Source organism: Chiloscyllium plagiosum, chromosome 3, assembly GCF_004010195.1.
Source record: "Chiloscyllium plagiosum isolate BGI_BamShark_2017 chromosome 3, ASM401019v2, whole genome shotgun sequence".
Classification (NCBI taxonomy): Eukaryota; Metazoa; Chordata; class Chondrichthyes; order Orectolobiformes; family Hemiscylliidae; genus Chiloscyllium; species Chiloscyllium plagiosum.
The window spans coordinates 49381771-49406076 of NC_057712.1; the positions used below are offsets into that span (position 1 = coordinate 49381771).

At 41.8% G+C, this 24306-nt stretch overlaps 1 protein-coding gene across 10 annotated transcripts in view; it reads left to right on the forward strand.

The window, feature by feature from the left end:
* Positions 1 to 24306, forward strand: part of adgrb3 (adhesion G protein-coupled receptor B3) — an 814402-nt gene that overhangs the window by 519217 nt on the left and 270879 nt on the right. The gene's annotated exons all lie outside the window — the stretch shown is intronic.

Below are 24306 nucleotides of genomic sequence, written 5' to 3' on the forward strand. Positions count from 1 at the left end.
AAAAAAATGTTTTGTGATTTACACATGAAAGAAGTGAAACTATCATTGTATTCTTACAGATGAAAGGCTTAACAGACAATCAATTTTTCAATGTATAATTTCAGTTCCATCACACTGCAAATTTTTGCTATAAATTCTGTGTTACGATCGAGCCCTCCACAATCACCAGATGAAGGAGCGTCGCTGCGAAAGCTAGTGTGCTTCCAATTAAACCTGTTGGACTATAACCTGGTGTTGTGTGATTTTTAACTTTGTACACCCCAGTCCAACACCGGCATCTCCTAATCAGGTCTCAAATTTTAAGCCATCTTTTACTGTCAGATGTTGCCCCAGTTTTATTTCCAGGAATCTCCACTGCAATGATATTCATCTTCTTGCAACCAGTGAGCAGTTCGTTCAGGAAAAGACTTGAAATCTTTATACACTATAGTGTTAAAATCACTCTCTGGAAAATTACTGAATGCATAATTGAATGCAGTAATGTGAATGTGAACAACTCTGTTTAAAAGGATGTCTGTAAGCAATCATAGACATATTAATAAGCACATGAATTCATTCTATTCATGAATGTGTTAACAAAGATCTAAATTAATGTATTAATATCAAATTCCTCAGTTTGTTCTGTTAATGAAAACGGTAATCACTGACTGATTGCTTCTTCAGCTCCTGAACAACTTTACAGATGGTTGTAATTGATCCTACACAGGTTGATTTCAATGCAGTCATGTACTGAACAGCTTGTCCAATGTCCACATCAATATTTTAAACCATATGGTAGAGAAATTCATCAGAGGAGTATGCACATTGCTTGGACATGGGATATACTATGCAGAAGCAAGACATTCAGTCCAACTAATCATTTCTAGTGCTCATGCTCAATTTGAGTCTCCCTCTCTCACCTTTCCTCATCTAAAAATACCACTATAACCACAAATTCCTCCACCATTACTTGTTTACCTTGTCAAACATACATTGTTGTGGTGAATTCCATCTTATTAACGTAAAGAAATTTCTCCTAAATTTTCTAATGGATTTCTTATATTAATAACATCTCTTTATATTCTTGCCCCATAATGATAAACACTTTCCCCGTATCCACTTAGTCAAAATCTTTCAATGGTTTAGATGAGCGAGATCAAAGTCATCTGAATGTGTGTTTTTGTATCATCATGTTTATTCAGTTAGCCCCTCAGCTTTCTTTTATCAAAGAAGCATTTGAGAGAAAACCTTGGGTGCTAAACAAATTTTTTGAAGTCAAAAAGTAAAAGCAATGTACAGCATGGAAACAGGCCCTTCGATCCAACCTGTCCATGCAGACCAAATATCCCAACCCAATCTAGTCCCACCTGTCAGCACCTGGCCCATATCCCTCCAAACCCATCCTATTGATATACCCACCCAGATGCCTTTTAAATTTGCATTTGTATGAGCCTCCACCAATTCGTCTGGCAGCTCATTCCATACACGTACCACCCTCTGAGTGAAAAGGTTGCCCCTTAGATCCCTTTTATATCTTTCCCTTCTCACCCTAAACCTATGCCCTCTAGGTCTGGACTCTCCTAGCCCAGGGAAAAGATTTGTCTATTTATCCTATCCATGCCCCTCATAATTTTATAAACCTCTATAAGGTCATCCCTCAGCTTCCGATGCTCCAGGGAAAACACGCCTAGCTTATTCAACCTGTCCCAATAGCTCAAATCCTCCAACCCTGACAACATCCTTGTAAATCTTTTCTGAACCCTTTCAAGTTTCACAACATCCTTCCGATAGGAAGGAGACCAGAATTGCACACAATATTGCAAAAGTGGTCTTACCAATGTCCTGTGCAGCCGCAACATGACCTATCAATTCCTGTATTCTGACCAAAACGCCACCTTCACCATCCTATCCACCTGTGACTCCACTTTTGAAGAGCTATGCATCTACATTCAAAGGTCTTTTTGTTCAGCAACACTCTCTAGGATCTTACCATTAAGTGTATAAGTCCTGCTAGGATTTGCTTTCCCAAAATGCAGCACCTCGCATTTATCTAAATTGAACTCCATCTGCCACTTCTCAGTCCACTGGCCTGTCTGATCAAGATGCCATTATAATCTGAGGAAACCTTCTTCGCTGTCCACTACAGCCTCAATTTTGGTGTCATCTGCAAACTTACTAACTATACCTCTTATTCTCACATCCAAATCATTTACATAAATGATGAAAAGTAATGGACTCAGCACCACTCCTTATAGCACTCCATTGGTCACAGGTCTCCAGTCTGAAAAACAATACTCCACCACCACCCTCTGTCATCAACCTGTGAGCCAGTTCTGTATCCAAATGGCTAGTTCTCCCTGTATTCCATGAGATCTAACCTTGCTAACCAGTCTTCCATGGGAAACCTTGTCAAACACCTCACTGAAGTCCATATAGATCACATCTACCACTCTGCCCTCATCAATCTTCTTTGTTACTTCTTCAAAAAACTCAATCAAGTTTGTGAGACATGATTTCCCACACACAAAGTCATGTTGACTATCCCTAATCAGTCTTTGCCTTTCCAAATACATGTACATCCTGTCCCTCAGGATTCCCTCCAACAACTTGCCCACTACCAACATCAGGCGCACTGGTCTATAGTTCCCTGGCCTGTCCTTACCACCTTTCTTAAAGTGGCACCACGTTAGCCAACTTCCAGTCTTTTGGCACCTCACGTGTGACTATCGATGATACAAATATCTCAATAAGAGGCCAAGCAATCACTTCCCTAGCTTCCCACAGAGTTCTAGGGTACACCTGATCAGGTCCTGGGGATTTATCCCCTTTTATGCATTCAAGACATCCAGCTCCTCTGTAATATGGACACTTTTCAAGATGTCACCATCAATTTCCCTGTATTCTATATCTTTCATGTCCTTTTCCACAGTAAATACAGATGCAAAATACTCGTTTAGTATCTATCTTCCCCACCTCCTGTGGTTCCACACAAAGGTCACCTTATTGATCTTTGAGTGTCCAATAAAGAGGAGAAAATGGGTTGTAGCCACCTTGTTGTTACAGACAGAATCACAATTGGCCAGCTCAAATGCTTAAAACTAACTCTTTGCAATTCAAAGTAAAGTGTTCAATACCTATTTGACTGCTCTCAAAGCAGCCAGTGCCCACTGCCACCTTCACCCAATCCTGTCAACACTGATCCTCACCGTTACCCTCTGAAAAGCACCACTGCCCACACTTTCTCAGCCTCCTTTAGTGCATTAGTTGAGGAGGTCAGCTTGTGTTGAAGCAAGCCATCCAATTTTCAACAGCTTATCTTTTCTGAGCTGCCTGAGGAAGACCATTAAGTGTCTCCAACTTGCTTGCTTGATAACAATGAGGCCCCAAGTCTCATTAATAGCTCAACATTTGGCCCACCTACTGTATTCAGTTGCTAAATTGACCCCTTATTGGTCATCATTGATATCCCTGGGCTCCATTAGCAAAAGGTTTCTTGTGACATAGAATCATTGCAAGGTGTGAGGAGAACTATCATAAACTTTGCAAGGACATAGGTTGTGGAATAGTAAGGCAACTGGGAGCTGATACTTAATGCAAAGAAGTGTGGAGTGATGCATGTTGAGAGGAGAGACAATATATAATAAAAAATGCAATCTTAATAGGGGTCCAGGAGCACAGACACCTGGATGCAAATGTGTGCAAATCATTGAATATGGGAAATAAAAACTGAAAGAACTGCGGATGCTGTGGATCAGAGACAAAAGCAGAAGTTACTGGAAAAGCACAGCAAATCTGTTAGCATCTGTGAAGAGAAAGCAGAGTCAACATTTCGGGCCGGTGACCTTCCTCAGAACAGAATATGGGAGGACAGATTGCGAAAGTGCATAAGGCATCCTGGGCTTTACGAATAGTACAAAAGCAAGGAACTGACATTAAACCTGTATAAAATACTGTTTCAGCTTCAACTGCACTTAAAGATATGAAGCCATTATGAGGGTGCAAAAAATGATTCACAAGTATGGTTTGAGGTACAAGGGCATTCTTTTTGGTTGATAAATTGATGCTGGGCTAGCCTGTTTGGAGATGGGCAAGTTGAGAAGAGATTTGTTCGAGACTTTCAAAACCATGAGGTGTCATGAGGCACAATGGAAAGGAAAAACTCCCAACTAAGTTAATTGTAAAAGAAGAAATGACATGAGGAAAGCAGAGAATCTGGAATATACAGCTTGAGTATGCGGTGAAAACTCAATTAAGACTATCAAAAGAGAACTTTTAAAAAATTATTTGTTCTTGGATTTTAGGTTTGGAAGGTGCCTAAAATGAACTTTAATGAATTTCTCAAGATTTGTGAAAATTAGTCATCTCAGCTTTAAGACATCTCTGCAGGAGTTCCTCAGGATTGTGTCCTGGGCTCAGCCATCTTCAGCTGCTTCATCAATGATTTCCCTCCATCATAAAGTCAGAAGTGGGGACGTTTGTCAATGATTGCACAATGTTCAGCATGATTTGTGACTCCTCAGATACTGAAGTAGTCCATGATCAAATGCAACAGGATGTGGATAACATCCAAGTATGGGATGAAAAGTGGCAAGTAACATTCGCTCCACGCAAATGCCTGGTGATAATCATCTCCAAGAAGAGACAATTTAACCACTGCCCCTTAATATTCAATGATGTGACCATCACTGAATTCCCAATATCATTATGAAGGTGGAATCATAGTGGTATAATCTGTTCCTCCTGATCTAATTATGTAGTTTTAATCAATTGCCTTGTTAGCCGTTGCCCTGCATCAATTATCAGAAAGGCAATTTGGAATACTTGTTTTCAGACTGCAGACAGACCACTTAGCAAAGTGGGGAAGAAGAGGTCCTCCACATAACAGCAGGACCTACACTCACCCTCTTTCCTGCCTGTCACTGAAGCTTCTGTTCTTGGGCTTGCAGGAATATCCTGGGAATCTCCGCTGGGATCTCAATCACACTATCATCAGAAAAATTAAAGAATTGCCTCGTAAGAATTCAAAATGTAATAGGATACAGAATCACAATGATTATTGCTCATAAGAAGGCTATTCCTTCTGTCAGAGTGATTCTAGCCTCAGGTGGCTGTATGCGTGGAGTGTGCACAGTCTCCCTGTGTCTGCAGGGATTTCCTCCGAGTGTACCAGTTTCATCCTACAGTTCAAAGATATGCAGGGTAGGTAAATTGCCCATAGTATCTAGGGAAGTTCAGGCTAGATGGATTAGCCATGGGAAATGCAGTGTTTCAGGGACAGGATATGGTAGGGGGTAAGTCTGGATGGGATGCTCTTCAGAGGGTTGGTGTGAACTTGATGGGCTGAATGGCCTGCTTCCACACTGTAGGGTTTGTATGATTCTATGAAGAGCAAATCAGAAGCTAAGAATTCTGTAGTGAGTAACAAAGCCTGTTCACCATCTGAAAGACACAAGGTAAGAGTATGATGGCTGATTTCCACTTGCTTGGATGAGTGTAGCTCCAACTACATTCAGGATGTTTGACATAATCTAGGGCAAAGCAGCCAGCTTGATTGGCACCACATCCACAAACATTCACTCCCTCCACTACTGATACTCAGGAGCAGCAGTGTGTATAATTCACAACCGTCTTTCTGTGTCTTCCATCGGCGGAGAGTCTTCAGTACGATTGTTGGAATGTTGTCAGAGTCCATGGCCTTTGCTGTAACTAGTGCCTTCAACCATTTCTTGATACTGCATGGAGTGAATCAAATTGGCTGAAGATGGCATCTGTGATGCTGGGGATCTCTAAGAGAGAGACCGAAATGAATCACCCACTTGGCACTTTTGGCTGAAGGTTGTTGCTTGCTTCTTATGTTGTATGCAAGTAAGTAGTACTGTTTGGTAGCTTGACAAGGTTCATACCTCATTTTTAGGTATACCTGGTCCTGCACCTGCCATTCCCTCCTGCTCTCTCCATTGAACCAGGATTGACCCCTGTCTTGATGGTAATGGTTGAATAGGGCATATGATGCACTGTTGTGATGCAGATTGCACTGGAATACAATTCTGCTGCTGTTTATGGTCCACAGTACCTTGTGGATGCCCAGTCTCGAGTTGTTAAATCTGTTTGAAGTCTGTCCCTTTTAGCATGGTGCTAGTGCTGCTCAATATGATGCAGGTTATTCTCAATATGAAGGCAGAATATTGTCCCACAAAGACACAAAATCAGTGCAGTGATCAATCTTATTGACAGTGTTATAGACTGATGCATTTGCATCTTGCAGATTGGCAAGAATGAGGTCGAGCATGTTTTTCCCTCTTGGTTCCTTCACCGCCTGCTGCAGACTCAGTCTAGCTGTTATGTCCTTTAGGAGCCTACCAGTTTGAACAATAGTGCTACTGCCGAGCCAGTCTTGATGGTGGACATTGTAATATGCTACCAGGAGTACGTTTTGTATTCTTGCCACTCTCAGTGTTTGGTCCATGGAGTCAACATGGAGAAGTACTGATTCATCAGCTAAGAGAGGACATATATGATAATCAGCAGGGGGATTTCCTTGCCCATGTTTAACCTGAAGCCATAACATATCATGGAGTCTGGAGTCAATGGTGAGGACTCTCAGGGCAATTCTCACCTGACTATGTACCACTGTGCTGCCACCTCTGCTGGCTCTGTTCTGCCAGTGGACATTGTAATGTCTAATTCGATGAGCATGACTCTCGGGCAGTTGAATTTCAACCACATTGCTGCAAGTTTGGAATAGCATGTAGACCAGACCAGGTGAGAATGGCAAATTTCCTTCCCAAAACACAGTAATGAACTAGGTGAATAGATCATTCAATCCCTCAGCATCTGCCCTGCCATTCAGTAAAAATGGCTGTCTGTTGTTGGAACTGAGGTCAGCTGACTGGTACCTCAATAGACACAGAACTGCCTACTCAGCATCCATGTTAAGTATAGGAGTTCGAAACAGATGATAATCCTTCCTGATGTCTGCATTGACTTTTGAATCTAAACCATGTCGTAGGTCGATGACAGACCTACGAAGGATGTTCCGGTCCTGGTTGCTCTCAAAATGACAATGAACATCCCCATGCCGCATGTTTCTATCTGCTCCTTCTTGAAGTAGCACAGCATCTCCAGGAGATTCAATTCACTGTTTTGAACCACCAACAAAAAGAAACTTCAGCAACCCTGAAAAGGTAGGTCTGGTCTTCTGGCCAAGAGTTAATCCAGATAGAGGATTAATTGTTTTACAGCAATGATAAGCAATTATCCCATAGAGATGAGTTGGAGAAGCACAACTGATAAGATGGCACATATTTTGTTAATGGAATTTTCTGAGTGACCTTGCCTAACATAGAAAAGACACCAACTGCTTTTCTGGAACTCTTGAAAGAATTAAACGAATACCCTTCATGATAAAGATCAGACGGTGTTTGAGAACAGGCTCTCACATTGTAGTTGGCCTGAGAAGAACAACTCCTTCCACTTCTCTCCATGGGAAGGCAGGATGGGATTCTGTTTCAAAAGGCCTTCAAGGCCTATGACAGTGATCCTGAAGAATTCCTTTGTTTGTGCCCCTCCTTGCTCTGAGTTTGATAGAGTTTATAGGGCCTGAGGGAATACGCCTGATGAACTAGCTGGACATTCATCACAGCTCGGGCACACCCAGCTGAGCCATGTAATAAGGTTGGCAATCTCATATGAGATTGCTAATTCATACCATTGATATTTATTTGAAAGTCATCACAATATCCTTCTTCTGAGAAACAGTTACTTACTATTTTTTGTTTAATTCTGGGTAGTGAGCATCACTGGCTAGACCAGCATTTATTGCTGAACTCGAATTTTCTATATTAATAATTTAAAATTGCTTATAATAACCTTACTTCTAAAACTATATTGCTGTTGCTCAAATTTATGTCATTAATTGGGAAAAAGTTTATTTTATATTCTTTCTTTGGATGAGGTATTGCTGGCTGCATTGAATTTAATGTCTGTCCCAAGTTGCCCCAGACAAGATGATAGTAAGTTGCCTTCTCAAACCACGAAGTGGAGGTGCTGGTATTGGACTGGAGTGGACAAAGTTAAAAATCACACTACACCAGATTATAGTCCAACAGGCTTCTTTGGAAGCACTAGCTTTCAGAGGGCTATTCCTTCATCTACCATCTTATATCCCCTTACCCTATGGGCGACATGGTGGCACAGTGGTTAGCACTGCTGCCTCACAGCGCCAGAGACCTGGGTTCACTTCCTGCCTTGAACAACTGTCTGTGTGAAATTTGCACATTCTCCACATATCTGTGTAGGTTTCCTCTGGGTGCTTCAGTTTCCTCCCACAATCCAAAGATGTGCAGGCCAGGTGAATTGGCCATGCTATATTGCCCATAGTGTTAGGTGCATTAGTCGGGGTAAATATTGGGTAGAGGAATGGGTCTGGGTGGGTTACTTTTCAGAGGGTCGTGTGAACTTGTTGGGCCGAAGGGCCTGTTTCGATTCTGGAGGGAATCTAATCTATCCCCACAACCCCACATTTATCCCATGGCTAATTCTCCTTGCTTACACATTCCTGGACACTATGGACAATAGAGCATGGCCAATTCTCCAAACGTGCACATCTTTGAACTGTGGGAGACAACTGGAAGAACCCCACACAGACATGGGGTGAATGTGCAAACTCCACCAGACAGTCTCCCAAGGCTGGAATCAAACTTGGGTTCCTAGCAATGCGAAGAAGGAATGCTAACTTCTGTGCTAGCATGCCTCCCAAATACTTTTCCCCATTTTTATACTCCATTTCCTTTGAAATAAAGGCCAATAATCCATTTAGCTTCCTTATTCCCCATTGAATTATCTGCTAGGTTTTTTTTTGTGTTTCATACACGAGTATCCACAAATTCCTCAGTGCTTCAGCTTTTTCAGTCTTTCACGGTTCCTGTATTCTTTGGCCCCTTGGTCTTTGGAGGCTACCCATTAGATTGCCACCTCTCCTCTGAGGTTTCCTGTTTTTTTAAATTGAATTGAATTGACTTACTTGGACAATCCAGGAGAAAAAAATACATGGTGAATTTTCCCAAAATATAGTCAGTGTCAATTTCAGGGAGTTTTATGGAAGATTTCTCTCCATGGATACTAGCTACTATTTTAGCATCGCTATTTTGTGCTTGCCCATTTCACTAAGTACACACTCTATCTCTCCTTATGTTCACTCTTAGGTCATTTTACACTCAGCAGTGAAAAAATGCTCACTGGTGTCAGGACCTTCCAGCATTCACATCACAGCACCCTATTTAAATCTCAGCAGTATACATATGAAATGCTGCCAGTTTGATCTGAAATAGCCATCTGGGTCAGTGTCATCACCATGGTGAGGAAGATTGTGCAGCAATGCCACAAGAAGGTTCGTAACCTTCTGTGTTTTGCAAGGTTAAGTGCACCTTCTTCTCTCTGCAACCGCTGTGCCTACCTTGCACCAAGTCTCATGGTCTAGCACTCTCAACAGTGCATGCACAACCTTCCCTCAGTGACCCTCGCCCACCCCACTGCCCCCAAACCAGCATCCCTTCCTGCCTTTAAATTTCCTGTTCTCTTCCTAGAGACCCCTCACCGTCTTCCTAGTCAAAGGGTGGACCAGCCCCCCGCTGACCTTAGTCCCCCTTGACTGTTCATTGTTGCCATAAGACCATAAAATGTCAGAGTAGAAGGAGACCATTCAGTTCATTGAACCTGCTCTGCCTTTCACTGAGATCTAGAAATCCTCAATTTCACTTTCCTGCTTTTTCCCCATAACCCTTGATTCCCTTCTTGATTAAAAATCTGTCCATCTTAGTATTTAATGATTCCGCCTCAATAGTCCTCTGTGGTAAAGAATTCCATAGATTTACTATCCTCCATGAAAAGAAATCCCTCCAGGCAGATTCTTAAGTGGCAACTCCCTACTCTGAGAGTATGCATTTGGGTCCTAATCTCTCCTGTAAGTCTCTCTGCTTTGATCCCCAAGAATCTTGTATGTTTCATTGTGATCTTCTTGCATTATTATAAATTCCAGTGAGTGCAGACCCAAGCTACTCAATCTCTCCTCAAAGACTGTCCCTTGGTACCTGGAATTAAACTAGTGCTCAGCATGACGACCTGATTTACACAAGAAAGGAAAGCAAGGTAAGGCAAATATAAGTCCATAGTAAGTGAGCACTGATGATGGAAGTCCAGTGAAGGTGAAAATGAGGTGTAGGTGCTAGGTTACTGTTCTGGATACTATGTCTGGAATTGTCACCATCCAGTTTCTGTGAACTGCCTGGGAAATGGCAACCTGCATTTTAATAAGGTGGGACTAGATAATAAAGAAATGTTAATGCATGCAAATAGGCCCTCATTGTTCAGCAGCAATAGTCTCATTTAGATGTTAAACTTTATGCATACAATTGGATTTTCTTTTCCATTTTATATGCCATTCAATATTATCATGGCAGATCTTCTATTTCAATGTCACTTTCCAACTTTCTCCCCCTACTACTTAAAGGAGAATGTGGAAGGAGAACCAAAATCCAGGAATACATAAACCAGATTTGGCAAGCCAACTATACCCAGCCGATAATAATGAACCTCACTGAGTATTGTGTTGCGTGCACACATTTACGGTATACTGTGATATTTGGCTTAACTCAAAAAGCAATGAAAATTATATTGACTATGAGTTTACATGAAAGCATCGTTACTGGTTTTGGAATTACTAATTATCATTTTAGAAGTAACAGAACTTGCAAAGCTTCAGTGATTTGCGTTGCCTCATAAACAGAACCTGAATAGGATGGTGTAACTGCAAATGGTGACAATGATAAGTTGCTTCAAGCAGACTTAAAATAGTAGCGTACCTCAGTTCTGCATCTCAGTCTCATATCCCTTTGCTCAAAAGATCTTAACAAATGAACACAATCATTATGATTGTAATGTGTGGGTTTTATGTACTTGTTTAAAAATTTAACCCAGAAACTTTCACAGAGTTTATAAAGCCTGGAAGGATTACAGATTCCCAGTGACCTTGAGTGTATATCCAATGATGACTGAGGCTGACTGTGGCAATAATGCCCAAGTGCCAATAAATAGCCAAGTTCAATTTGATGTATTGTTTCCCTGATCTAAATTTGTCAGCTTCATTAGAATTTGATGTGCCTTTTATTGGTGCCCTTTCCTCTTTCCTACCAGAAGCACATTTCTCTTTTTTTTTGCAGCATTCATTTACACAGGTCACTTTCACTTACTCTTTTAATCATAGGATGATCTGGCACTGAAGGAGCGCATTCAGTGCATCAAATTCTCTAATTAGTCCTGTTTGCTTGCCTCTTCCCTGCACTCTGTTTTTTTTCTTTTAAAGTCTATATTCAATTTACTTTTGAATGTTATATTTGAATCTGCTCCTGCCACTCTTTCAGCGAGCACATTCTATAAAAACTTACCATAAAATAATGTCTCTGCATCATTCATCAATTTTTTTCCTACTTAGTTTCACTCTCAATCTTCTCATTTCAGATTCTCCTACTAATGGAGACAGCAACTCCTTATCTACTCTGCCAAAATCCCTGGAGTATTGACCACTTGTGTTAAATCTCTGCTTTATGGTGTCAGGCCTAATGGGACAATCTCAGCTAATCTGCCATCACCACATCATTTGTGTTGCAAACCTTATTTAGTTCCAATGATAGAAGTCAAGAGATCATAAAACATATTGACCAGCTGGTGACTGTTTTACAAATTACAGGAAGCCATGATGATGCCCTCTGCCCACCATCTCTCTCCTGTCTGTCTGTCTCTCTCGGTATCCTACCATATAATAAACATTAGAAATGAGAAAATATAACCCTCCAAAGCCTGACCACTATCTACAAAGTACAATTCAAGAATGTGCTGTGATATTCCCTGTATGCCTGGTTCATTACAGCTCAAATAATACTCAAGAACCTCAATACGATCCAAGACAATGGAGCCTGCTTGATTGGCATCCCATCCATGATCAACATGCCCCCTCTGCTTCACCAATACAGCAACAACAATACCATCTCATCAACGCTACATAGACAGCACTTTACACACCCACAACCACTATTGAAGGACAAAGTCAGCAGACACATGGGAACAACAATACCTGCAAGTTCTCCTCCAAGCCACTCATTGTCCTGACCTGGAAATATATCTCCATTCCTCCATCAATAGGTAAAAATCCTGCATCTCCCCATCTAACAACAGTATATATGTACCTATACCATATGAACTGCAGTGGTTCAAGAAGGCAGCTTACCACTACTTTCCCAAGGGCAGTTCACCCATATCTATAAATGAATGAAGAAAAAAAGTATTCTACTGGTCTAATTAAATAAAGTCTACCTGAGCCAACCATCAATCAAAGTGAATATTGTTTAGCTTTGAAAGTTAGGTAGTGGTTTTTAATCAGTTGAATTAGCAAGAAATAAAGAGCTACAGTTCTTCTCACCTCCTCTCCTGATGGATTCAACTTTGTTCATCTTTTCTCACAATTTTTGGTGTCTTTCTATTACATTCTCACTCATTCATTTATTGACTTTGTTCTCTGCAGAGCCACGCATTTTCTCCTTCTCACAGCTAACATTCACACCTATTTTACACTTCTTTCACTCCTTTACCACTATCATCACTGGCTTTGTCTTTTGCTCCCGATAATCCTGACCATCTATTCCAATTGCACTTCCAAATTCTTTCAATTCTAAGGAAGAGTCATATTAGTCAGGAATTGTTAACTCTATTTCTTTCTTGACAGATGTTAGCAGACCTGCTGAGTTTCTCCAGCACTTTCTTTTTTTTAAATCTTAGAACATAGAACAAAGCACAGGAACGGGCACCACGGTATGTCAAACATGAAGACAAATTAAACTAATCCCATCTGCCTGCCCTTGGTCCATATCCCTCCAGTACTTGCATTTTGTGTGCTTATCTATAAGTCCCTTAAATATGCCTATTGTATCTGTCTCCACCACCACCCCTGGAAGCCTGTTCCAGACTCCTATCACTCTCAGTGTAAAACTCTTGCCCCGAGCACCTCCTGTGAATTTTTCCCTTCTCACCTAAAATACATGTTCCATGGTTTTAGATTTTTCAACTCTGGGGAAAAGATTCTGACCATCAACCCTATCTATGCATCTCACAATTTTATTGACTTCCATTAAGTCTCCCCTGAGCCTCAGCTGCTCCAGAGAAAATGACCTGAGATTTCCTAGTCTCTCCCTATAGTTCATACTCTCTAATCCAGGCAGCATCCTGGTAAACCTCTTCTACATCTTCTTCAAATCCTCCACATCTTCCTGTAATGTGGCAACCAGATTTACTCTAAGTGTGGCCTCACCAAAGTCTTATAAAAGTGCAACATGACATCCTGACTCTTGCAGGAGAAAGTGAGGACTGAAGATGCTGGAGTTATGAATGAGAATCTCAGTAGAGGGGCACTGGTGGAGTTGCCAGGAGAGGAAGAAATGGAGGGCTTGGAGGCCCTCGTCATGGCGGATAGAGGTGGATAGGGTCTGGATGTCCATGGTGAAGATGAGGTGTGGGGGCCAGGGAAATGAAAGTCATGGGGGTGGTGGAGAGCATGGGTAGTGTCCTGAACGTATGTGGGGAGTTCCTGGACCGAGGGATAAGACAGTATTAAGGTCTGTGGAGATCAGTTCAGTGGGGCAGGAGCAGGCCTAGACGATTGGTCGGCCAGGGCAGTCAGGCTTGTGAATCTTGGGTAGGAGATAGAACTGGCGGATGAAGGGCTTTTGCCCAAAATGTTGATTCTCCTCCTCCTCAGATGCTGCCTGACCTGCTGTGCGTTTCCAGCACCACACTCTCGATCCTGACTCCTGCACTCAATTCCCTAACCAAATAAAGCAAGCATGTCATATGCCTTCTTTACCATCATATCTTCTTGTGTGAACACTCTCAGGGAGCTATGGACTTTAAGCCCAATATCCCTCTGTGTATCAATGCTGTTCAGGGTTCTGCCATTAACTGTATACTTATCCTTATCATTTGATCTTCCAAAGTGCAGCACTTCACACTTACCCAGAATAAACTCCGTCTGCAATTTCTCAGCCCATATCTGCAACAGATCTATATTCTGCTGTATCCTTTGACAGCTTCTACACTATCCCCAACTCCACCAATCTTTGTATTATCTTCAAACTTACTAACCCACCTATTTACATTTTCATCCAATTCATTTCTATATACCACATCCAGCAGTGGCTCCAGTACAGATCCCTGTAGAACACCATTAGTCACAGACTTCCAGCCAGAAAAACACCCTTCCATAACCACCATTCTATGGGCAAGAAAATTCTGAATCCATGCAGCCAAGTCACCATGGAAACCATGCACCTTAATCTTCTAGATAAGCCTACTATGAACGACCTTGTGAAAAGCCTTACTAAATCCAAGTCGACAATTCATGCTCTACCCTCATTGAACTTTTTGAGGAAGTGACACCAGTGATCAATCAAAATATTAAGCCATAACCTGCCCTGTGCAAAGCATTGCTGATTGTCCCTAATTAGGCTAGATTTTTCCAAATGTGCATAATTAGTATGCTCCACACAAAGCTCATTATCCTCCATTTGTTTTTCCTGCATGAATACCAATGAAATGTACTCATTTAGGATCTCACCCACATACTCTGCCTCCAAGCACAAATCCCCTTTTTTATCCTTGAGTGGTCCTACCTTCATCCCAGTTATCCTTCTTTTACTGTGAGTACAGAATGCCTTGGGATTCTCTTTAAAAGTACTTTTCATGACCCCTTCTGGCTTTCCTAATTCCCTGTTTGAATTCTTTTCTGCTTTCTTAATATTCCTGACAGACCCTTTATGAATTTAGATTCCCAAGCCTTTCATATGCTTCTATTTTTCCCTTTGGACTAAATTCACAACCTCCCTTGCTGTCCAAGGTTCCCTCCTTTTTGCCATTTTGTCTTCCCTCCTTACTGGAACATGCCAATCCTGAACTCTGATCAACAGGTCTTTAAACAACTCTTACATGACAACAGCTCCTCCCAATTAACACTCCCTAACTCCTAATACCTATTGTAATTTGCCCTCCCTCAATCTAGTACCTTCCCACAACATCCTTATTTATAGCTATCTTAATACTTAAGGTGTTGTGATCACAGTTTCCAAAATGCTCTCAGTCACCTGGCCAGGCTCAATAGACAATACAAGATACAGTATGTTCCCCTCCTCTAGTTGGGCTACCTATATACTGTTTCAAGAACCCCTCTTGGATGCACTTAACAAATTCTGCCCCATCTAAGCCTCTTGTCCTAAGGGATTTTATTAGATTAATACCTGGAATGAGTGGGCTGTCTTCTGAGGATAGGTTGGAAAGGTTGTGGTTTATTTCCACAGGAGTTTAGAAGAGTGAGGATTACTTTATTGAGGTGCTTAAGATTCTGAATGATCTTGATAAGGTTGCATCGAAAGGATGTTCCATTTTGTTGCTTAGTCCAGAACAAGGGGGTACTATTTATATAATTAGAGACAGCCTTTTAAGGACAGAGATAGAGAGAAATTTGTCTCTGAGGGTTGTACAACTTGGCAAATCTCTGTTTCAAAAGGCAGTGGATATTGGGGATCACTGAATATTTTTAAGACACATGTAGATTTCTGTTTAGACAAATGTTATCGAGGGGTCGATGAGACTGTGCATTCAAAACAGAAATACATCAGTTATTGAATGACATCGCAAGTTCAGGGACCAATTGAATTACTTCTGCTCCCAGTTAGTATGTTCATGTCAGGCTCCTTGAATTACTGCATGTTCGTGTGCAGCTACACAAACTATAGAGCCTGTCCACTTAAATAAATCCATACCCCATGCAAAAACAGACTTTGAACATATTCATCATGCCAGTTAACTCCCTGTTTTGATGTGCTCATCACAGCAGTATTGAAACAGTCTGGGCATTCTATGAGATAGGAGAGTGAGCCTTCTAGCAATGCTAAACTTGTGAGGGTGAGATGAAGATACGAATGTTAAGATTAGATTAGATTCCCTACAGTGTAGAAACAGGCCCTTTGGCCCAACCAGTCCACACCGACCCTCCAAAGTGTAACCCACCCAGACCCCTTCCCTCCCACTAATGCACCTGACACTATAGGAAATTTAGCACAGCCAATTCACCTGACTTGCACATCTTGGACTGTGGGAGGAAACCGGAGCACCCAGAGGAAACCCACGCAGACGATGTGCAAACTCCACATAGACAGTTGCCTGAGGCTGGAATTGAACCTGGGACCCTGGTGCTGTGAGGCAGCAGTGCTAACTACTGAGCCACCGTGCCATCCCAAATATGACTTATGGTTTAAAGATACTTAATGGATGCACTAAATGGAGCAGTGTTTGAAGCTAATGGTTCATTTTCAAGGATATGACATTTGAAGATGCGTTGACTTTCCTTTCCCACTCTTGTGAGGTTATTGAACTTTCTCTGGCATTATATCCAGGTTCTAAGAGGTAGACTGTTATGTATGCACTGCAAAGGCAATTGGCTCGTGTTGCCTTGATAGCATTTGCCTAGAAAGATTCCAGCATCCCTGAGGGAGGAGGACATCTCTCTCCCTGACCACCTCTAGCACGGCATTGAAGATCACTGGAACATGTTCTCAAACATGAAGTGCCAATTCCACTCCGTTTCTGATCAGAGACTCCTCCTTAACCAGATCCAACCAGGGCTTTTGCAACCAGAGTCCACCTTACTGTGCAGTCAAGCTTTGGAGTAATGCAAGCTTCATTGAGATGGTAGCCAGCTTTGCAGAAACTTTGCCCCCTGCTGAAACATGCAGCCTGTTGGTGCTAGGCTTCACACCACAATTGGCAGCGGCAGTGTAGTTTGCATGCTGCCTGCATACTTGTAAATGAGGGCAGGCTAGTCACCAACGTGATCTCTTCGTCACATTTACAAGATTAATCCAACTCTCCTCAGGCAATTTTCTAATCCAAGAAAATTCAATTCTCTCCCCTAACCTTCTAGTGTGGTTTCTTTCTGCCGCTTAGGAAGCAGGTACAGTGACGTCTGCAATCTGAGCTCATGACCTATTTATCACAATACTGCTCACCAGAAGGAAATCAATCAACTTGAGAGCCACCACTTCAGTAATGTATGAAAATGATATGAGATTTCCATAGACTGGCAGATTACTTTATAGAGTTTGAAGGATCATGATTCACTCACTGCTCCATTGAGACACTGATCATCATGTGTCCAATGCCTTATTAAGCCATAGTGCTTTATTACTTTTTAAATTGACTGCATGGAATTATTTATCAATTTTATGAAACATATTGAAGCAAAGAGGAGACAATTCAGCTCTTCGAATCTAACCTACTATTCTATTATGTACATGACTGATCTGGGTTTTGGTTCCATCCATAACATTGCCTCCATAACTCTTCATGGCCTGCCCAACATAAGTCTCAATTTTGAAAGTTTCAAATGAATCGCAGCCTTAATTTTTTTTCAGGGATAGAGACTTTTAGGATTTGATTAACCTCTGCAATAAGAGGTGACTCCTGATGTTAAGTTTGTGCCCCTTTGATCTGTCCCTTTGTCCTCCCATCCTGCCCCCTGTAAAAACGCCATCCCATTCTCCCAATTCCTTCGTCTCCGCCGCATCTGCTCCCAGGAGGACCAGTTCAAAATACGTACAACACAGATGGCCTCCTTCTTCAAGGACCGCAATTTCCCCCCCGACGTGGTCGACGGTGCCCTCCTGATAGGTGGAAAGAGGTCAAGGTGAGGGTGATAGGTCGGAGTAGGGTGGAGGCGGAGAGGTCAAGAAGAAGACTGCAGGTCAGGAAGGCGTTGCCGGGCTGGAGGGATCCGGCTGAGACAAGGTGGGGGGAGGGGGGATGAAGAAACTGGTGAAGTCCAAGTTCATCCCCTTTGGTTGGAGGGTTCCCAGTCGGAAGATAAGACGCTCCTCCTCCGACCGTCGGGTTGTTGTGGTTTGGCGGTGGATGAGTCCAATGACCTGCATATCCTCGGTGGAGTGGGAGGGGGAGTTGAATGCAACCCAACCAACCTGTAGCACAGCATTTCAACTCCCCCTCCCACTCCACCCGGGATATGCAGGTCATTGGGCTCATCCACCGCCAAACCACAACAACCCGATGGTCGGAGGAGGAGCGTCTTATCTTCCGACTGGGAACCCTCCAACCGCAGGGGATGAACTTGGACTTCACCAGTTTCTTCATCCCCCCTCCCCCCACCTTGTCTCAGCCGGATCCCTCCAGCCCGGCACCGCCTTCCTGACCTGCTGTCTTCTTCTTGACCTCTCCGCCTCCACCCTACTCCGACCTATCATCTTCACCTTGACCTCTTTCCACCTATCACATTTCCAACGCCCCTCCTCCCAGTCCCTCCTCCCTACCTTTTATCTTCTCCTGCTGAACACTCTCTGCTCATTCCTGAAGAAGGGTCTGTGCCCGAAACGTCGAATCTCCTGTTCCCTGGATGCTGCCTGACCTGCTGTGCTGTTCCAGCAATAAAGTTTCAACCTGGATTGCCTTACCAAGGCAGAGAGTGTTTTTGCATCTATTCTAATGTAATGGATTTGGTAGCCGTTTATGCCCTAAAGAAGAAAGAAAATATTTTGGACTGGAACTAATGTAAGGGGAAAGCTATGAGGTGCCCATTGTCGTGCTATATTTTCTGATGGGCAGTACATAAACTTTATAACCGGGTTCTGACTGCTTTTGTTGATAAAATGTAAGAGCAGAAGTAGGCCATTCAGCCCATTGATTCTGCTTTGCTATTCAATGAGAACCAGGACTGATTTGATAAGCCTTAACTCGACTTTGCTGCCTTTCCCTGTAAACATTGATTCCCTTACTGATAAAAAATATCTATCACCAGCCTTGAATATACTTCATGATCAAGCCTCAACATCTCTCTGTGGCAAAGAATTCCATAAATTCATTTGCCGCTGAGAGCAGAAATTTCCCTTTAGGTCAGTCTTCAATGGGAGATCCCTTACACTGATATATGCCCTCTGGTCCTGGACTTCCCACAAAAGGGAAACAACAGTTCCGCATCTACCCCATCAAGATGCCAAAAAATTTTGTATGTTTCATTAAAGTCAGCTCTTTTGACCAAGAACTGGGAACCATACCAATGCAAACTAATGAACATTGATCAACTCGTTGTGCTATTGACAAAGAGATGCTTCTTCTTCCCTCAGCTACCAGCTCCATTTATTCTGATATCACTGATCATGAAGTCTAGCTATTGCCACAAAACCTTGAAGTGCAGGCAGAAAGTGCAAAACAATCATTAGTGATTAATCAATTCATAAAGACCACAAGGAAGAGCAATAAATGCCATGAACCTATTCCATCACTAAAAATTGTCAGGACCTGGTGATCTGCATTGAATACATCTTTGTGCCTTGTCACCATATTCCTTGATTTGCTCAGTGTCTAGAAATCTATCAATCTCAGCCTTGGCTAAACGCAACAGAAAGAACCACACCTCTCTAAGATAGAGAATTCTCAAGGCTGATGATTCTCTCAGAGAAGAGACTTCTCCTGGTCTTACTTCTAACTGGTTATCCCCTTATCCTTGGAGTGTACCTCCTCTCTGTCAAGCTCTCCAAGAATGTTACATCATCAAATGAGGTAACACTGCTCCAAATAATATCTTCAGGTCACATTGTAAAGATGGCAGGCATCTGTTCGGTAGTTGGCATCTGATTGACTTTAGATCAATGCCAACTTAAAGTGGTAAGGCCCAAGTAGAAAGTCCTATGATATTGACTACCTGCTGTCCACAATAGAATAATAATAAAGCTCAGAGTTCTGATTGACATGGCATTCTTTAACATATTGACTATAAGCTGTTATCAAGGCCCACACAATGCCAACTAAATAAATAATTCAGTTGGTGAGAGTATCAAGTAGATGTAGTCATGGAAAATATGTAAGTATAAAATTGCAGCAGAGCTGTTTGCCAGATTATGGACTAATTAGAGGTATCATAATGACAGATAGAAAACCAGATACTTAGTTAAAATGAAGTCAAAACTGCAAATGAATACAATCTGTTGTCATTTGGAGTCAGCAGCACAATGGAGTGTAACCAACAACAATCATAAGGTGAAATCATACTAATGGTTCAAAAATCAGGAAATTGTAACAGCCACATTTGTTTTCTTTTGTCTTAACTTATATTCCATTGTGGACCAAAATGTAAAAAAGGATATTGTTTTAAACTAAGGATTGTGGAAAGAATTTTTTTTGCATTACAGCTAGTTTTTGAAAGTTATTATGAGTTGTATTGACACTGTTGCTTTCTTCAAACAATGGGTTTAAGATTTTGGAGATCTATTGGCACTGTGGGTTTATGTTCAGGGCAGTTTTGTCCAGAGACAGTCTGTTGATTAATTTTGGAATATTGTGTGTAATTCTGGTCTCGCTCCTCTTAGGAAGGATGTTGTGAAACTTGAAAATGTTTAAAAAGATTTGGAACATAAAACATAGAACAGTACAGCACAGTACAGGCCTTTTGACCCTTGATGTGGTGCTGACCTTTTATCCTACTCTAAGATCAAACTAACTTAATTTACTATCATCTATATGCCTGTCCAAGAGTCACCTGTACAATCACCACTGTCCAAGAGTCCAAGTGTACAATCACCACTGGCAGTGCATTACACACACTCACCACTCTCTGTATAAAGAACCAACCTCTGACATCTCTCCTGAACCTTCCTCAAATCACCTTAAAATTATGGCCTCTTGTGATAGCCATTTCTGCCCTGGGAAAAAGTTTCTGACAATTCACTCTATCTAGGCCTCTCATCATCTAATACAGCTCTATCAAGTCACCTTTCACCTTTCTTCACTCCAATGAGAAAAGTCCAAGCTCCCACAACCTTTTTTCATAAGACATGCCCTCCAGTCCAGGCAGCATCCAAGTAAATCCTGTCTGCACCCTCTATAAAACTTCTACATCTTTCCGATAATGAGGCAATCAGAACTGAACACAATATTCCAAGTATGGTCTAACCAGGACTCTACAGAGCTGCAGCATCACTTCACAGCTCTTAAAGTCAATCTCCCTGGTAATGAAAGCCAACACACCATGTGCCTTCTTAACAACCCTATCAATTTGGGTGGCAACTTTGTGGGATCTATGGATATGGACATAAGATGCTTCTGTTCCTCCACTATGCTAGGAATCCTACCTTTAACCTTGTATTCAAATTTGACTTTCCAAAATGATTCACTTCACATTTTTCCAGGTGGAACTCTGTCTGCCACTTCTTAGCCCAGTTCTGCATCATTTATAAGGATGTTGACAGGGTTGGAGGTCTTGAACTTATAGGGAGAGGCTGAATAGGCTAGGGCTGCTTTTTTTGGAGCAACAGAGGCTGAGGGGTGACCTTATAGAGGTTTACAAAATTATGAGGGGCATGGATAGAGTAAATAGGCAAAGTCTTTTCCCTGTGGTTGGGGAGTCCAGAACTAGAGGGCGTAGGTTTAGGGTGAGAAGGGAAAGATATAAAAGGGACCTAAGGGGCAACCTTTTCACACGGAGGGTGGTGCATGTATGAAATGGGCCACCAGAGAAAGTGGTGGAGACTGGTACAATTACAACATTTAAAAGGCATCTGGATGGGTATATGAATAAGAAGGGTTTAGAGGGAAATGGGCCAAGTGCTGGCAAGTGGGACTGTTTTAATTTAGGATATCTGGTCAACATGGATGAATTGGACTGAAGGGTCTGTGACAGGACCCTATGACTCCATGACCAGCTGTGTTGCACTGGAGTCTTCAACATGAGAACAGCTCTCATTGATTCCTGGGCAAGTGGATAACCTGTATATGAACAAAAACCCATATGGTTCATTAATATCCTTTAAGGAAGGAAATTTGGTGTCTTTACCTGATCTGGCCGACATGTAACTGCAAAAGCACAGTAATGTGGTTAATTCTTAACTGTACTCTAGTGATGGGCAATAAATGTTGGCTTAGCCAGTAATGCCCACAATCTGTGAACAGATTATATGAAAAATACAGTAGCAGAAGGACTTCCCAGAGGCAGCATCTCTCTCTCCTGGCAGAGAAGTAACAAAGAATTGAAATATAGCTAGCCATTCTAACTCACAATTTGCCTATAAACTGCTGCTTCTAACCAGTGACTGAGAAATAAAATACTGGGTGCGCCGACTATCATGTAGTAAAGCATTGAAAGGATTTGAAAAGATGACAAAGAAGAAAAAGAATGACCGGTAAGATGCAGATGTAGCAAAAGGACTCCTATATGAATCCTGTAGACTGGTGCTGTTGAAATATTTTCCCCAAATGGTGTCTTTTCTATGCTCATACTTTTTTTGTTTGTGTCTGTCTGAATGTGTGTGTAGGGTTTCAGAAGGAATAGAATAATATGTTGATCATTCATATTTTGTTTGCATGTGGCAGAACTGATTTCTTTGTAATAAATAAGTTGTTTTACTAAGTACAGAAATATGTACTGTTAACCTAAGGGCAGCATAGTGGCTCAGTGGTTAGCACTGCTACCTCCTAGCACCAGGGACCCAGATTTGATTCCCACTTTGGGCAACTGTCTGTGTGAAGTCTGCACATTCTCCCTGTGTGGGTTTCCTCCAGTGCTCTGGTTTCCTCCCACAATCCAAAGATGTGCAGGTCAGGTGAATTAGCCATGCTAAATTGCTCATAGTGTTAGGTGCATTAGTCAGGGGTAAATGTAGGGGAATGGTTCTGGGTGGGTTACTTTTGGGAGAGTCAGTATGGACTTGCTGGGCCGAAGGGCCTGTGCAAGTTCATCAGGCAGGAAGATTGAGAACTTCACTTAAATCTTTAACTTTTGTGATAACCCCAGGAGTTGCGAAGCATGAGTTTCAATGCACTTTCCCAAATGTATTGTGACAAAGTACAAGTTGCTGTGGCAACATACACATTTTAGTTTGGAGATATAGATGGTTTTAGTAGAGGCTCCATTGTACTTTCTATCATATAGTTGTTCAAGAATCTCTTCCACTCTTGGGTGAGTGCCTGCTATTGGTATGTATCAGAAGGATTTGCAGGCCAATACTCAACCAGTTTGGTCATATTATGAACACACCTTCCATGACTATGAAGTCCTACAGATGGAAATTCAACAAAAAGCTTCCAGCTTAGAGGGAGGGGACACCAGCCACTCTGCCACTAGACCTCAAAAGAGTCAAATATTTGGAAGTAAACTACATTGTTTCCGGTGATAACATAATTTGTTAATGATCAAATTCATTGTGCAATTCAGGAAAGATGAAGTGTTATGCAAGAGTTTGCCTTTGAATAATAAGAAATCAAGGAGATTTTAGCAGTTGTTCACTTTTGGTGTTCCCTGTGCTCAAGTCTAACTCATTTTTCAATGCCAAGAATAGAAATCGATCTAGTACTGACCCTTTGAGCTTACAGCGTTCAACTTTTGTTCAATCCAAGACACGCCTACTTAGTTTCCTATGCTGCTGTATTTCCTCTTAAACATACATCCCAAATTACTGTGACAGGTTTGCCAGCTGTTAATTGATATGCAGAATTTTAAAAGTCCATATGTATCATCTCACTTGCTTACACAGAGTACATGGAGCTATTTGTGAAGCAAGATAATGAAGATGCTGAAAATGTGAAATGAAATTTTTAAAAGTTGTGGAAACTCTCAATGAACTCTCATCAGCCTGAAATGATCTATGTTTATTGTCTAACAAATGTTGCCTTACTGTTGGATATTGGATGATATGAGTTTTCTGTTTTCATCTCAGGGGATATCAGGGAATGAGTAACCAAGTACTTAGTAAAGAGTTAGGTTTTAAGGAATATCTTATAAGAGGAGAGAGACAAAATCCTACAACCAAGGACTTACGTTTCTGAAGACATGATCACTGAACAAGAGGTAGAGGATATCAAAAATGCACAAGAGGAATGAAGAGATTTCAGAGAGATAAGCAGTTACAAATATTCAGGATGTGGTATGAATATAGTTGGACTTAAAAACAAAAATGGGAGTTGTAGAGTTGAAGAATTATTGTTGTGATATTTGTCAGTAAACATGAAAGCAACAGATAAAAGCTAATTCAGCAGGGGATGGGAACCTAAATTGCAGTTTCAGTGTCCAGGAGGTTGGGAGCAGTGAGTTCAGAAATGAGGTTTCAAGGTCACAAGAGTTTCAAGGTTCACAAGAGTTCACCAGCAAGCAGGCAGGTGGTTTGAACGGTGTCTACTTCAATGCCAGGAGCATCCGGAGTGAGGTGGGTGAACTTGCAGCATAAGTTCGAT